Genomic DNA, 16,395 nt, shown 5'->3' on the forward strand with positions numbered 1-16,395 from the left:
AATAGCCACAACAAGCCCTCCCCCTCCAATCCCTGTGCTTCCGATCCTTCCAGAGAGACAGGCATCTCACTGTGGGGCCCAGCGGGAGTCTGAGCTGCCCTTTTAGAATGAGCGCCAACCCAAGGCTGGGGGAGAGGGGGAAAGACATTTCTTCCTGTGCATGAATCCAGTATATCCACCAACAGCCCTATTGTTCAGGGAGCATGTGGGGACAGAGAGTGACCCAGCTCATGAAGCCATGCCTCAGGGTCTGGACACTACTTTCAGTCACTTAGACCAGGTGCCACAGGTCCAATTTTGGGTTTTAACTTCCCACAGAATCCAGACACAGTGAGGAAGTGGCCAGAATTAGGAAGGGGGTAGCAGCGTGGGTCTCAAGAAGAGACCTTTGTGGTCATTAGGGCCACTTCTTTTCTTCTTGCTCACCCCTCAGACTCTTCAGAAAGAGGAGTCTTGTAGTCACTTAGCGTCAGCATGTGCCCTGTGGGGCCTGTCAGGCAGTAGGGCCAGAGGCAGGAAGCACTGGACACTCCCATGGCTCCAGCACAAATTCATAGCATGGTTTTCTCAGGGAGCATTGTGTGGAACATTAAAGACAGATCAGGGAGGGCTGAATGCCATAAGAGAAGCTATGGTGATGGGAAGTGCCCTGAGACAGGGAGACGCTGCAAGTTTCCCTAGAGCCTTTGGCTTTTGTAAATCTTTAGATGGGGATTTTGTCCATGACACTTATTGACTTGCTCATGCGTTCATTCACTCACATGTTCAATGGATTTTCTGTGACCCACCTTGTGCCACTAAGTATACCAGACCCTGGTAGTTAGAGAAGATATCAAGGAGCCAAAGGTCTACTGGGTTTGGCAAGGAAGGCCCTCCACAGCCAAGCCTGCTTAGTTGGGTCTAACTAAACTACCTGCAAACTCCTTTGGCCTGCAGATGCCCTTGGCTGTAAGACTCTTCCCTTGTTTGCCTGTTCCCATTCTGTGACATAGTGGAGGGCATGGTCTTCAAGTTCAGAGAGAAGAGAGCTGGGGAGATCTCAGCTTTGCTGCTCACTGGCTATGGGATGGGGGCTGTGAGAACCTGCTTTGGGTTTCCCAGAAACCAATTCTGGGCTTTAATTTCCCATAGAACCCAGACAGGGTGAGGAAGTGGCCAATATTAGGAGGAGAGTAGCAGGGTTGGATTTGAGAAGAGACCTACCTTTGTGGTCATCAAGACCACTTCTTCTCATGTTGCTCACCCCTCAAGACTCCTTAGAAAGAAGCAAAGCTGCCTTTCTCTGTTTGTTTTGATATATGTCAGTGAGGGGATTATATCTGAGAAGGCAGTGGGATTTGACGCCATGGCCAGGGAGATGACTATCTTGTGTCTAGTGGTAACTTGTTCCCTAAAGCATGTACACATGGGCTTCACATGAACACATGTACACACACACACACACACACACACACACATACACACACACACACACACACACACAGAGAGAGAGAGAGAGAGAGAGAGAGAGAGAGAGAGAGAGAGAGAGATCGCTTCCATTGATCCTAGCCTGTGGTAGCCATGATTCTGCCTCCTGGAGGTGGTCTGAGCTGTCTGCTCCCCACAGGGTGGTGGAGATGGGACTCAGGTGATGGGCTGTTGAGTCACTTTCTATAGACATGTCATAGGGCTTCTCATAATCTCAGCTAGATCTGGGAAATGGACCAGGCATGGTTTCCAGCTAAATGAAACACTTCAGGCCATCAGCTAAACAGATGACTCGTTCAAGAAAATCCCTTACATATTATGTCAGACAGGCCCTGCTTTTTTCTGTCCCCATCTGGGTGATGATTCATCACCTGGGCCAGCTCTGGTCCCTCAGGCCATGGGGACTTGAGCTTTATGTTTAAATGTACTTGCTGGAGGAAGCAGAGCCTCAGTCCTTGCGGAACACCAAATCCTTCCTGTGTCCTTCCTGCTCTTTCCTTCCTCTTGCTTGACTGGCAACTATAGAACAAGATTTTTTTTTTAGGAGATTGTCCTTGACTGCAAGCCTCTCCATGTAACAGTGACTGGGCCTGAGTGGGGAGTGTCCCAAATATTCGTGGGTTGGAAGGGCCACAGGCCCTGGCTCTTCTGGAGAGCCTCAGCCCCTCCTCTGTGCTCCATGGGCCTTGGCAGTCACAGGATACCTCTTCTGGCTTTGCACACGGTGCCCTCCTCTTTCCCTTTGGTGGCATCCAATCTCACATGTTGGTCTTCCGATTGCTGTGACAGAGCTGATGTCTGGTCAACTTGTTCCTCCCTAGCTCCACCCTGTGCACACTCTGCAGTCACACGCAGGTTTCCCCTGCTAAGCCCCACCTCCTCCTCCAGGAGCTGTGCTGCCCGCCCCAATGCAGCTCTGACAGCCTATGCGATGCCGGGAACACGCTCAGCACCTGTGTGGTACTTTCTCCGGCATCTCAAGTCCTTTCCCTCTCTGGCCCTTGCTGGTCAGCAGCTCTTTCTCCTCGTGCTGCTGGTCACTCCTCTGCACAGCTTATCACGAGTCATGACTTAAGCCTTTGCTGCCTGTTCATTCATCCACCTGGTCCTGGTCCCTGGTCAGCAAGGGCCTCTTAAAGTGATAACCTCTGTGTTCTAACATGTCTTATAATTTTGCTTATGGAGTATAAGCCAGGGATTATGGACTATCAACACCACTTATAGGAAATACTGGAGTTAGTTACAAAGAAGAGTGAATGAAAAAAGAAGTGGAAATGTAAAATGAGAGCTGACAAATGCTCTGTCAGTGGATTCACAGGCTACTAGGCCTCTGCAGGGCTCGGGTTTGCTAAGACCCCTTCCCTGTGTGTGTTAACTTTCTGTCTCCCCATGAATAAGGAGCTTAGAAGCTCATCTCAGCTTTCACATGGTTCATGAATATGCAAACCAGCGTCCTTTTAATCTCAAATTTTATTTTATTAGATGCATTTAACTTTATTAGATCGTAGTTTTTCCCTTGCATCCGTGGGAGATTTAATGAAGGTGTCATCCCATCTTTGGTGCGTGTTAAATAGTTGGGTGGATGATTGCTGAATGACTTGGTCAGCCCCAAGGGCAAGAGCGTTTCTGGGCTTATGATGATTGCAGAGTGCTTATCATGACTGTCACTCACTTAGAGCATCATGACAGATGAGAGACTGGGCAGAAAGTCTCTTCCCACCTCACCTGGAAACAGGGAAATGGGATTGACCTCCTCTTGCCCCAGGAGAGGCTGCAGGTTTAGCTGGGAATGGCACAGTTGTTCAAGGTCGGACTGCAGATCAGTGGGCAGGTGAGCGCCACTAGCTGGCCAGGGTGTGCTTTGGGTTTCAGGCTCATCTTAGGAGCAGCTCAACTTCTACCCTAAAGGAAGAGGGGAAGCAGTAGCTGGCCAAATTGGAGCCGGTTATCTTCCCACATTCAATGAGATCCAAGATAGAACTGTTTCCTAAAACCATTTTCACTTGCTAAAATTAAGGGTTGTTTTTTTTTTTTTTTTAAAAACAGGAAATCTGCTGTGTACTGGCTTTATTTTTAAACATCATCATCATTTTGGAGAGGAATGCAAAACTCGGCAGCTCCTCTGTGCCTGTAGGCTGGCAGGGTGGGGGCCAGCGCCTCTCTCCTGGGTTCAGCTGATTGTCAAGGGCGAGGCTGTGGGCTTTGCACACACTCTAGGTGTGAACGGCTTTGCAAGCATCTCCCAACCCTTTTCCCAGGACCCCGGGTAGAGTTGCTTGTTGCCTGGGTGGACCATTGGCACTCTGCCCTCCACGCTGCCGTGCTGTTTGCTGCCACTGCATGGCTGCGGTGTGTCTTCACTGCTGCAGCTGTTGAGTGGCAGAGAGCACTGTGAACTGTGCCACCTGCACCCCCCCGCCCTTAAGTCAGAGGCTGCTTGGCTGAGACCGAGATGTTAGAAGCGAGTCTAGAAGCATCAGGAGCTAAAGGGAGCCAGTGGACGGGGCAGGACAGGGATGCAGAGCCTTGGTGACAGTCACGTGGCTCCCGCTCTCTCACAGAGCCTCACCTCTTCTCACCCTCTCCCTCCATCAGTGTGCTAGGAACTGGTTGTGGCATTATTCATTCAAAGAATTGTGTTTCTGGGGCTTAGATTTGTCTGTTCTCAGAGAGGGGTCTGAGAATACTGAGGCATTTCTAGTCACTCATAAGTTGTGAGGTGGTTGATACCAGAAGAGTGAGGGGCATCCCAGGACTTTGCCAGGGACGTCGGGGTGGGGGGACGGGCATCCAGGGACCAGTATTTAGTGGGACATCTGGGCTTCATTTCTCTGTGCTGGTCTCCTCCCAGGAAGACACAGGTACATAACTTGGGACTCCTGCCTGGCTCAGAATCCCCCGAGACGCATGCCCAGTTCAGAACGCTGGTGTCCATTATTATTTAGCTGAGAGTCCTTGCCTGGAAGGTGGTGACGGAACGGCACCCCTCCAGACCTCTCTGTGTATGTGTGTATGTCTCAGTGCTGGGAATATAAATAATCCCACCTAAATGAGATCCTGTCACATCCACTATGTTGCAGTTTGCTTCTTAAAAAAAAAAATCATCGAGCACTTTACTTGTCAACAAATACAGATATGCACATCTTCTCTAATAACCATGCCAAGATAGAAATAGGCTGTGATTTATTTACCAAAGCAAACAATGGAAGAAAATTTTAGGTGTTTGCCTCACATTTCCTATCATAACCAGGAGGTGGTGAATGTCACTCTGTCTCCATGTGCCCCCCACCCTGTCCATCCAACGTGGTGTGACTGACAGCCACCATTCGTTCATAAGCAGTTAGCATGATACCAGTTTGCTTCTGTGAGTCCATCCCATTGTAAATTCAAGTTGCTCCTATGTGGATCAGTGTTCCTACAAGCTTTCTTGGTTTCCTATGGTGCAAATAATAACTCCTTATGACAATCAGGGACATTGTGTGGAGGGACCAGTAACTGATGAAATCTGGTGGCTGGTTTTTGCTCCATGACCACCTCTTTCTTCTGCGCCTGCCCTCAGTGCTTTCCCTCACCCAGAAATCCCCCACATAGTGGATTGTGAGGGCACTTACTGACTGCCAGAGAAGAAAAGGCTGAGGTGAGTCCAGGCTGGCTGTGCTCCACCTGCCTGAGGTCACTTCCAGGCTCATCTTCTCAGCTACCCAGACCCCTTGACAGTAAAACATCATTTTCTATTAAATGATGTGTCTGACATTTACCAAAATTTTATGTGACAATTTATAAGGAACTGGTTGCATTAAACAGCTTTATTAATATTGCAATAACATGATTAGGGGACATCATGGCTGTTAGACCACCGGGCTCTGATTTATGGGCTCTGGAGAGCGGAGGCATGAGGGGTCTCTACTGCCTGAGTACCTGCAGCACAATTCTCACTGCAACTAATGAAAGTAAGAAGTGAGGTCCACTGAAGCCAGAGCAATACAGAGCAGGGATGGTGTCCAGGGCTCTGAAAGGCGGCATCCTATGTTCCTATCTTGGGCACATACAGTGTGGACAAGGGGGGATAGAACACCACAAGGCATTTCAGCTACACAGGAAGCCCTCCATGGAAGGGTATGACCTGTATGTCCTAGTTATTTTTCTCACTGTTGTGACCAAAAACAGCTTATAGGAAGAAAGGGTTTATTTTGGCTCACGTTTCAGTCCATCGTGGTGGAAGGATGTCATGGCTGCAGGAAGAGGAGGAAGAGGCAGCTTGTCATTGCATCTACAGTCAGGAAGCAGAGAGGTGCTGGTGCTCAGCTCACTTTCTTCTTCTCCTCCTCCTCCTTCATTTTTTAAAATTTTATTTGTAAGCAGAGAGAGACAGAGAGAAGAGAGACAGACATACAGACAGACACACACACACACATACACACACACACACAGAGAGAGAGAGAGAGAGAGAGAGAGAGAGAGAGAGAGAGAGAGAGAGAGAGAGGGAGGGAGGGAGAATGGGCACATGCCAGGGCTTCTAGCCATGGCAAATGAACCCCAGATTCATGTGCCACTTTGGGTGTCTGGATTTATATGGGTACTGGGGAATAGAACTAGGTCATTAGAGTTTGCAGGTAAGTTTCTTAACCACTGAGCCATATGTCCAACCCTTTCGTCATTATATTCTTTGTCTTCTTTTGTCTTTGTCTTCCTCTCCATCTCTTTTCTCTTTCCCCTCTTCTTCTTCCTCCCTCCTTTCTCCTTCCCCTTCTCCCTCCTCTTCTTTTTCTTTCTAAATAAGATCTAGGGCTCCTAGCCCATGAAATGGTGCCATTCACATTTAGGTAGGTTTTCCCATCTCAATGTAACATAGACACTCCCTTATAAACATGTTCAGAAAGATGTTTCCATGGTGATTCTGAATCTCATCAAGTTGACAAGGTTAGCCATCACACTGGGTGAGGCTCTTTCCTAGCTCCCTGATATCTGGTCAGGCATTGATGCCTCTGTGGACCTCTTAGTGATGTCAAGCAAGCACCTTAAACCACTGAACCATCTTCCCAGCCCAATGGTGAGGTTAAAATGTATGTCTCCTTATCCAGCAATGCCAATGCCACAGTGATGGCTATATAGACTTGGGAAACTGTCTATCTTTCTGACGCCATCTGGGAGGAATGACAGCATGACCGACCCACACACTGGTCACTGCTCATGGTCTACACTGTTCTTGCCTGCTGTGCTGTATTAATTACTTCATCATTACTGTGAACAAATACCTGACCAGAAGCAACTTAAGGGAGGAAGGTGTTTATTTAGGCTTATATTTTGAGTGGATGTAGTCCATTTTTGTGGGGAAGAAATTATAGGGCATCTTGTTCACATTTCATCCAGGAAGCAGGGAGCAAACAAAAAGTGAGGCCAGGCTATAAAACCTCAAAAACCACCACCAGCAATCAACTTCCTCCAGCAAGTTTCTGCCTCCTAAAATGTCCACCATCTTCTCAAGCAGGGCCACCACCTGGGGACCAACTGTTCAAACAATGAGCCTATTTAGGGACATTTTGCATTCAAACCATCTACTGACCCTTTGGGGGGTACCATGAGGCCCAAATGGGTTACCTCTCTCCTTAGCTCTCATTGAGACCCACTGAAGATATTTTTGGAACTCTGGAACTGATGGTCAGTAGAAAACCAAAGTAAAGGGTTACGGCCCCAGCCAAGGTTATTTTTGACTACAGGGAAGACAAGCATGGGGCTAACTGTAACATACAGGAACAGTGCAAGAATTAATGGAACTGGGGATCCCAGGTTGTGTTGTGGAGGTCAAGGAGATGATGTTTAATGCCACAGTGGGGAGGGGAGGAGCTAGAAAGTGGATGCATCTGAGATAGTCCTTGAAGAACCAAATAGGATTTTGGACCTAAGCCAGGGGTAACAGTAGTTTAATAACTCACAGCTGCAGTGTGGAGGATCTTTGGGCTAAGATGACAGTGTGCTGGGGAACATCAAGCTTGAGGACACGTTCTGCTGATGACAGGGATGAGGTGTAAGGCAGGGCTTGAGGATATGAAAGGCAAGGTATAGAAATGCAGGCTGAGCCAAGATGGAGAAGGCTTGGTTCACCAGCCAAGAATTTCCTCTTCACGGAATCGTGGCATGTGTGGGTTACTGTAAAGAAGGCCATTCTGGAGTAGGCAAGGGGAACCTAGGGGACTGCCCACAGAGTTCAGAGGGTGGCGTGAAGCTGGCCCAGGGCAGAAAAGGTGGAGGAGGAGGAATGCGGGAAGGAGCAAGGGTGCTGTTTGCTATCCCAGTCTGCTCCGCTGGGCACCAGCAGCAGTAGCAGCAGCAGCACCCTGGCCCTGTGGGAATTGGGAGTCTGTAGGTTCTCAGGGAGAGGGAAGGCACTTCCGTACCAAACCACAGGGCAGACTTACAAGTATGAGGGATGAGGTGGGACTCATTGGGGCCCAGGTAGGCCAGATCTGGAAGGAGTAGACCAGGTACTGAGGTGGGGATGGGGGGGGGTCAATCAAGACTTCTTTAAATAGGCAACTTTTCAGTGGCAGAGGGATTTCCTTTTTCTCTCAGCATAAAAGCCAAACAGTACATGTTTCTTATAGAAAAGTTGAGGTGCAGATAGGAAAATGACAGGCAATAGACCTCCATTGAGCTCTGGACACAGGTGAGTGTAACAGGGCCTAGATTTAGTTACATCCAGAAATTTCTCTGGGCTGCTTTGAGAGGTTGGTTGGGGCCCCAGAGCTCATTCTTGGCTGTGAGGCTAGAGGATGCAATGTGGTTTGCAAGCAGGTGCGGCACAGTCACCTGGAATTCCACCTGCAGAGGCCAGGGAAGCTGCCTTGAGCAGCTGTGTGTTGCAGGGACTGTGCTCTGCCTCGTGGCGAGGTGTGCTAAATGGTGCTGGCCCTGCCCCCCCCCTCCCCCCCCCCCCGTGCTTTCGTCTGCCCTCGGCCAGTCCTGAGAGCTTGGAAGCAGAATGTGATTTCATCACAGTGCAGTTTTATGTTTTGCACTAAAGAGTAAAAAGGCTCCTAGACAGAACAATTCTATTTTAACACCCAGAATTCTTACCTTGTACTAACCAACTTCAGTGAGTTTGCTTATTAATCGGCTTCATCCCTCCCAGGACTATAAGCATGCCCCAGCGATTAGGAAAGCTCTTAGGTGCGGAACTGTGACCCCGGTGCTTACACTGGTGCCTGCTGGTTAGGGTCCCACAGGGCACAGTTGGGAAGAGGGGGACCAGTGTTTGCAGTGGCCTCTCACTCTAGCTGGAGGAGAGCCCTGTATAGTGTTTACACAGCAGTCCCTCTACAGTGTCGTCTCCCGGCTCATCTTTCTCTTAATAGTTATGGATTATGGAAAAGAAGAACAAAGCCTGCTAAGAGGTTCCCCTACATTTGATTTGAGGAAGTTTTCATCAGAACGGCTCCATTTATTGGCCTTTAGCGGATCGTCTTATTCCCTTCTCTCACAATGAATATTGCCTTGTCTCCTTGAGAAAAATTGATTTCAACCAGGAAAGAGAATAGCAAGCTCCCTCCTCCTCCTTCCCCTCTTCTTCTTTTTATTTTTTTCCCCTCCCACAGAGATAGAATTTATCTCTGAGGTAGGTGGGGGAAGCAGGAATAATTGGACCAGAAGCTAATTCCCCGAGATTTATTGTCTCGAAAGCTCCCACCAGAATGTGGGAAGCCTGCCTTGAATTGCATGCTAATGATAAATGACAACTTCAACAGACCCTCACATTGAGATGTTGAGTCCTTCTTGCGAGGGGATGACACATTAATTTTCTCTCAGATTTACATTGGTTTATTAATAAAATATCGGTGGTGGGTTGTGACAAGTGAGAGGCCAAGGGAGCGTCGGGCTCCACAGAGGAGGCACCATGAAGTTGCACATGAACCAGACACTGGGTGGCATGTCAGTGATGCTCTTGTTACCCTGCGGGTCTGGGGTGCCTGCTACCTGGGCTACAGTGAGCAATGGGAATGGAAGGTTCTCTTTCTTTGCAATGACATGAAATCCAAAAGAATGGGATTTCTGGTTCTTTTCCTCCATCTTCTCGAAAATAGGGGTTTTTCTTTTTATATTGTCATACACAAACGCGGCATTTTGATCACATGTCCCTCCACATGGCACTCTCCTGGGCCCCATGCTTACTATCCTCTTTCTTCTTACCCCACCCTCCCCCACCCATGGATGATAGTTGATGAGAATGATCCCCCCTCTCTGGAAACTTTTAACTTATTAGCTCTTCCTGGAGAAGAGTGGCCTCCCGAGCTCCTCCCCGATCTGCTACGGAGCATTGACTGGCCGTAGCATGGGCAGGTCTTGTGAAGGTGACCATATCTACTGTGAGGTCATAAAGTGAAATGGTCTTTTCATGCCTGGATGCCATCCTTCCACAGCACTCCACCCTCCAGCTCTCATATTCTTCCCCTTTGATCTTCTGTGATGTTCCCGGAGCCCCGGAGGGGGTGGGGTGGCTGTCTCTTGTAGGGACAGGTACTCACCACCCACCTATTTTTCAGTACTTGACCAGGTATGCTTTTCTGCACGGACCACCTCCCACCACCAAGTAACAAAATGAGAAGCTTTCCTGACTGGCGCTGAGAGCAGAAACTGATCTTTTTCCACCTTAAACCACTTTTTTTTTCTTTGCTTCACACTAGCCAACTACTCTAAACCCAAGTGACATTTTCAGTTTCTTTGACAAATAAAAAGCCACTGAGTGATTAACTTAACCTATTTTGCTGTTTACAAATTAGACAGGTGGAGATTGCGGAATAAGCCACAGCTGGCTGAACCAGACGCGCCAAGTTGAGTGACCAATTCTACTTTTCTGCTTAGAAACCTCCAGTCTCTTCCCATGTCCGTGGGAGGAAAGGGCAGGTGCCACACGCTCTAGTTGGCATCCTCATTGTTTGGAGGGTAATAATCTTGCTCTCTTTTTGCCTGAATTGTATTCTTTTCCATCCCTCGGCCTAGTTCCCCCTTTTCAGATTCCCGGGGAGGGATAACCCCTTTGCTCTAACTGGACCCAGCTGCTCTGTAACACCCTCATGCCTAGGGTTTTTCTCACAGCTCATTTCCATGCTGTCTGCTGTTAGTCTAGGTTGCCTGACATTTTGGTCACATTTGTATTAACATCCCTACTCCTTGCTTTTCCTTCACTGCAGTTCATACAGCTGTACTTCCTGGTTATATTTCATATACATTTGTATCACCTGGTTAATTTGCATTTTTACTCACTGAGATTAAATCTGTCTCATTCTTGCATCGCTCTAACCTGGCCAGTGTGCTGCCTTCATCTTTACCCTCTGCCCTCCACCATGCCAGTTATGTTCCTCAGACTTTTCTCTCTATGGAAAGCTCCTGCCCAGGATGCCCATAGCTTACTTCTTCTGTGAAACTGGGTCCAGGGACAGGTAGGCCATGATGCCTGTTTCTCCCCCTACCCATGGCCAGTGGTTGACAAGTATGTCGGTTCATTCCTTCTCCTGTGACTCTCCTTCCTGCCTCTGGCTATGGGACGCTCTGCCCAAAGACTTCAAGCTGAATACAGGCAGGGCTGCCACACTCAGTTCCCCACGTGAAGGCATGGACTGTAATAGCTACTCAATAAATATTAACCAAATAAATCACTAGATGTCATAATAGAGTTTCTAGCAGAGCCCCTGGGAGCTCTGGGAGTGGAGTCATTAACGAGTCCCCGCAGACTCACTCTGGACTGATTCCTGGTCATTACCATCTCTGCGTATGTGTAGCCCTTTTTTTTTTTCTGTGACCTCCAGCGTCAATTTGTAGGAGCAAAACCGTGGTTAGCAGCCTGTATGATCTTTGGAAAACACACAGAGACCCCTGCTGCTGTGTGCTGGAAGCCCTAGATAGCCAGCCTTCACTCCCCACCAAGCTTTCCGGCCCCTGGAGATGGGCACCTGCTGACCTCGCCGGGGAGCTCCCTCTTGCAGGGCTGTTCAGCGATTCCTGGGAATTAAACCTGACTGGCCGCGGAGAGCGCTCACTACTGGCTGGTGCGACTGGTTGTGTGTTCTCTGATTCAGAAAAATGCAAACATGGGTCTTCAACTGAGGCTCGTAGCGGTGCTTGTCAGGGACCTGCTCACCTCAAACGGCAGCAAAGCCAGTACAGTCGGGTGCCTCCTGGCTCCTGGGGGGCTTTGGGGCCTATGAATCTACCCAGTCGTTTGTTCTCTGATAAGAAAGCCTCTTTTACGATTTTCAATTTGCCCTTATTTTAATGAAAAGAAGCCAGGGCTGGACCGCCTAAGAAGGAGCTAATCAAATAAAGCAAATTGGCGTTACCTTCCCCTCATCCTTATTATGTCTATGGCTCCAGCTGGAATTTATTATGAAAAGCAATTGGTTTTCATATCTGGCAGATTGCAGCCTGGGCCAGGCCTCATAGCCCTTTCTTCTCCATCATTCCACAAATAGCCTGGAGTGACCGGCTTGGGTGGGGTTGCGGGGGGTGAACACTAAATGTTTGTGACTAGCCTTCTTGCTCCTTGTTCCCCAAATCGCGAAAACCCTATAAACAAGCCACGAGAAGAGGCCGGGCTGTGGGCTAATAAACAAGCTCCTTCCCAGGAGATCTGGGCTGTCGCAGTGGTTTCTTGGGGTTCCTTCTGGCGCTCTATCCACCTTGCTGTGCACCAGCCATCAATCAGCCTCTCGCAGGTCTGTGTGTGAGGGAGATAAGCAGGGAGACTGTCCTTAACTAGGCTTTGCCCTCCCCTTGCAACAAAAGGAAGAAGTGCAGGAGCAGTTTAAATCACGCTCAGACGGCCTGCTTTGTGCGGCGTGCTCGGCAGCGGGCACTTGCCACAGGATGGAAAGTGCCTTGTGTCGAGAGAGAAAAGTGGGTGTCTAGAATGGGCCCAGGATTTGTAGCCAGGCCCCAGGAAGTAGGTCAGTGGAATGAGTCCCTATCTCTGGCCCTATCAACTACCTTATGAAGATCTTCACTGAATTCCCAGTCTTCTTACCCAAGGATAATGGGTGGTTTAGAGGACAAGAGGGCTTGCTGTGTAAACACAAGGTCCTGAGTATGATCCCCAAGACCCAATGTAAAAAGAAAAAAACACTGGACATAGTTGCACATACCTATAACCCCAATGCTGAAAGGGACAAAGACAAGAGGCTCACTGAGGCTCCCTGGTCAGCCAGTCTAACTGAAAAGATGGCTCAATGAGAGATTCTGCCAGGTAAACACCGCAGAAGAGTGATGGAGGAGGGGACCTGACTTCTTCCTCTGGCCATCCACAGGGTGCATGCATATGTACACACACACACACACACACACCAATAACATTTTTTAAAAAATAGAAGATGGGTGTGAGCGGTTCACCTTGCATCTAGCCTGAAACAAATGCTCGGTAAGTGTCAGCTCTCCTTGTCATGTGGTTGTCATGGATATCGTTGACATTTTGGTCCAGGCCACCCGCCTCTAATGGTGCGTGTAACTCGGGCAGTTCATGGTGAAGAGATCAGGACAGGCCCAGGTACATAAAGCGTGTCTGCCTCACTCAAGAGTGGCACTTCTCATTTTCTAACTGCTCACTGGAATGGAGTTTTCGTACTGGCCTTAAGAACAGCAGCCCCCACTCTAGCACACCGTAGTCCGAGCGCTGTCCCGGGGATCTGCTTTACATGTGGGGTCAGGGCCTACACGAGGTGGAAGTGCTCACACGGCAGCATGCTGTAGCCAAGGCCATCTGTATGCCAGTGGCAGGAGGGATGCCACTGAAGGTACAGAAAGAAGGGGAGAGCCAGCAAGTACTCCTTTGCATTCTGGCTGGAAAAAGAAGAAATTTTGGAGACATTTGCTATGTTGAGGCCATCTAGATGTTGTTGATGGGGTCCCACAATGGTCTAGTACACCATCTAGGCTTAAAGGGGTAGGTCAAGGGGCAGATCTTATGAATGAATGCCAGGGGGCAAGAGGTGGTCAAGCTGCACTAGCTTATACTGTGCCTCCAGGCCAGGGTTGCAAGGCAGCTGACAGGAGACGTTCACCACAAGTCCATTGCAGCAGCAGTGGTCTCTGCTGTGTGCATGGATGAATTAGTGGTTAGTGAGGCTCAGAAATAATCACAGAGAAAATGGGAATTCAGGAGGAAGGGCCACGAACCAGACCTATGTAAGGTGCATTAAGTTCTAAGGTCAGACATGGACAAGTGCACAGACTTCATTTTTTTTTTTTGTAGAATGAACTTGGTCTTAGATTTAACCCCTGGTTTCACGGTAAATTTCTATCATAGATACACAAAACCACTCAAGAGCCCAATGTCACTCTGATTGTCAGGTATTAATCATATTCTATCTTATGTAAAATGTATTCATACTTCAAAGTGGTGGATGAAACTGCGGGTGGTGAGTGTTTAGAGGTGGTCTTTCCCATGGTGTGTCTCCACTGACCTCACAGCATCTTTCTCTCTCAGTCATCCTTCATTGCTGCTGCAGGGGGAACCCACAACAAGGGTCCAAGTTTGTTATGATGGCATGAAGCATGTGTACTAGATGCCAGGGAGCGTCCTGGACAGTGTTCACTTCATGTCCACTGCAACAGGAATTTATTCAAGGCCACATATGAAACCAAGCTAAGATTGGAGACATCACCTACATCTCACTCCAAATTCCATGACTATTTTCTTTTTAAAAACACTTCATTATGGAAATTTTCAAACATTAACAAATGTCGACAGGCTAGCATAATGAACGTCTATATGCCTTTGCTCTCTCTATCTGTGGTCCATGCTTGGCCAGTCTAGCTTCATTCACACACTCCATCCTTCCCACTCCCTGACAATGGTGCGAAGTATAGTTCAGACATTGTATAATTTTCACCATAAATGTTTTAACATAGAAGATAAGGTTCTCTCCCTTTCTCCCTCCCTGACCCCCTCTGTGTGTGTGTGTGTGTGTGTGTGTGTGTGTGTGTGTGTGCGTGCGCGCGCACGCTATGGCTCAGGTGGAGGCCTGAGGACAACCTTGGGAGGTTTGTTCTCTTCTCCCATTTTGTTTGAAACGGGGTCTTCTTATTTTTGTTTGTTTTTGCTCCTTCAAATGTATCAGTCTAGCCAGCCCCACTAGCTTCCTGATTCTCTTGGCTCCACTTCCTCTTGCTGTAGGCACACTGGGATCACAGATGTATGTGTTTGGCTTTCTGTGGGTGCTATGGAATTGAACTCAAGCCAGCTGGCTTGCACACAAGTACCTTTAACACTGAGCCATCTCCTCAGCCCCCAAATAATGTTATTTTAAAAAAGACTTCTGCACAACAATGATCTCTTAAAATTAATAATAGTTCTAAATATTAAATATTAAGTCAATGTTCAAAATTCCAATAGTTTCACAAGTACTATATACTTAAATAAATAATATATAAATATATAAAACTAATTATATATTTAAATTATATATGCCACAGTTTCTTCAGCTCAGTCAGTATCCATTTAAGGTATATGCATTACAATTGGTTGATGAATGTCTGTGTCTATTTAATCAAGAGGCCTAATTTCACAATGCTTTGATTCATTACATTTATTATTTGTACTGATGCTCAAGTTGTTTGGTCAGTAGACATCTCTTCAAGTGGGTCCTGAGTTCTTTTCATATTAAATCCTTGATATAGCTAGCATTATACTTAAAGCTGAAAAACCAAATGTTTTCCCCTTTAAATCTGAACAAGGAAAGATATTTATTCTCATCATTTCTAAGGTTATAATGAAGTTTTTAGCCAGTACAATAAAGCAAGAAAAAGAAGTAAAAGGCATCCAAACAGATGGGAGGAGGTAAAACCGGTTTTATGCATTGGTGTGCTGAGCTTATATGTAAAAAAATCCATATAACTTACAAAAGTTTACTAGAACTAACAAAACGAATTTAGCAAGGTCACAGGATATAAGATCAATGTACAAAAGTCAATTATACGTCTATCTAGAAGAAATGAACAACTAAAAAGTGGAATTAAGAAAACAATTCCATTCACAAATAGCATCAAGAATAAATTAATTTGGGTGAATTTAATTTGCAAATTGTAATACCTGTACATTGAACACCACAAAGTCTTACTCAGGGAAATTATAGATTTATATAGTTGGACAGACCATTTCATGTTAATGGAATTAAAAATGACATCATGGGAAGTGATTGGAAGACTCAATACTATTAAGATAGCAATTCTCTCCTAATTGATTTCCAGACTTAACTTCTATCAAAATCCCCTCAGGCTTTCTCTCACATGTCGCCCCACCCGAAGATTGTCAAGCCAATCTTAAGATGCATACAGAAGTACAAAGAACTTAGTAAAGTCAAACAATCTAGAAAAGGGACAGAATTGGAGGATGGATTTCAACACTTACTATAAAGTTATAATAATCCAGATGTGTGACGTTGACGTAAGGATGAACTGGAACAGGATGTGAAGTTCAGAAAGAAAGCCTCATAGCTATACTCTGTTTTCAACAGAAATGCAAAAGCAAGTCAGTGGTGGGTGGGCTGGGGAGAAAGATAGGACTTTCTTTTATTTTTTAAAATATTTTATTTTTATGTATTTATTTATTTTGACAGAAAGAGGGACAGAGAAAGAAAGGGAGAGAAGGACCGGGGGGGGGGGGCACTCCAGGGTCTCTAGCCACTGCAAACGAACCCCAGACGCATGTGCCTCCTTGTGCATGTGGCTAACATGGGTCCTGGGGAATTGAGCCTGGGTCCTTTGGCTTTGTAGGCAAATGCCTTAACTGCTAAGTCATCTCTCATTTCTCCAACCTGGACTTTCTTTTATTTGAACAAGCGGTACTGAGACCATGAGGAGTAGCTACATAACAAAAATCAGTCTATATCTTTATCTTACCCACATACAGGGTCATTGAGAAGTTTATCACAGACCTAAAGGTAA

The 16,395-nt window shown here is 47.1% G+C and overlaps 1 protein-coding gene across 12 annotated transcripts in view; it reads left to right on the forward strand.

Moving 5' to 3' along the window:
- Camta1 (calmodulin binding transcription activator 1) overlaps positions 1–16,395 on the forward strand; it is a 933,671-nt gene that overhangs the window by 455,939 nt on the left and 461,337 nt on the right. The window lies entirely within an intron of this gene.

The sequence above is a fragment of the Jaculus jaculus genome, chromosome 5 (assembly GCF_020740685.1).
Source record: "Jaculus jaculus isolate mJacJac1 chromosome 5, mJacJac1.mat.Y.cur, whole genome shotgun sequence".
Taxonomy (NCBI): domain Eukaryota; kingdom Metazoa; phylum Chordata; class Mammalia; order Rodentia; family Dipodidae; genus Jaculus; species Jaculus jaculus.